Below are 1,095 nucleotides of genomic sequence, written 5' to 3'. Positions count from 1 at the left end.
GAATCAAGCCTTGCTTCTCCTCTTAACTTACATGACGGTCTAAGAAATCTTATTCAGAATCAAGCCTTGCTTCTCCTCTTAACTTACACGACGTCTAAGATATCTAATTCAGAATCAAGCCTGGCTTCTCCTCTTAACTTACATGACGGTCTAAGAAATCTTATTCAGAATCAAGCCTTGCTTCTCCTCTTAACTTACACGACGTCTAAGATATCTAATTCAGAATCAAGCCTGGCTTCTCCTCTTAACTTACACGACGTTTAAGATATCTAATTCAGAATCAAGCCTGGCTTCTCCTCTTAACTTACATGACGCTCTAAGATATCTATGAACTTATTCTGAGGTCTGAGAAAACGGTAAACTTACTAGGAGGTCTCAGATAACCATGGAAGAGGACGTCTCCACACGATGCCTGGTCCAGGTCTTCACACAGACCAAGGCGGCGCACTGCAGGACAAAACACAGTCATACTGATGTACAAGATAGTCTCTCCACACTCTCAAGACTTTGTGATAGCAATTTAAATTGAAAAACAAGCATATGTAAAAACTAAATTTGATTTACATCAAGTTTTATCAGCTTGTAATAAATCACTCTAGTTGGCATTGATGTTCGAACATGGGGGTCTTATGTGGGAGGAAACTGGAGTACCCTGAGAAAATCAATGTGACCTGGCAGATGACTCGATACCTTTTCACCACCCATTGGGGAATTTAAACCTGGCTTCTCTTGGTAAAAGGCAGGTGAATTATCCACTAATAACACTATGACCACAAAGAGACATGTACATTTATTAAAATTTCTGTTTAGTGAATTGAAATGTTAACATAGAAATAAACAACCCTTTCAAACAACCCCTTACTGCATCAAAAACAACTCCTTACTGCATCAAAAACAACTGATGACCTTTTACTGCACAAATGATGCTGACTTGTATATTTGTGATGCTGTACCGTTCAACGTGATTAAATACAAAATAATTTCGATGGATGGGGACCATATTTGCACAACATCAAAATATCCTCAATGAGTAATCCCATAAAACTCAGTCTCATGGTGTAGTCAGTACATACCTAAGGGAGTAATCCCATAAAA

This window comes from Mizuhopecten yessoensis, unplaced genomic scaffold (genome assembly GCF_002113885.1).
Source record: "Mizuhopecten yessoensis strain PY_sf001 unplaced genomic scaffold, ASM211388v2 scaffold9997, whole genome shotgun sequence".
Taxonomy (NCBI): Eukaryota; Metazoa; Mollusca; class Bivalvia; order Pectinida; family Pectinidae; genus Mizuhopecten; species Mizuhopecten yessoensis.
The sequence above is the reverse complement of the archived record's forward strand: the minus strand, read 5'-3'. Positions refer to the sequence as shown.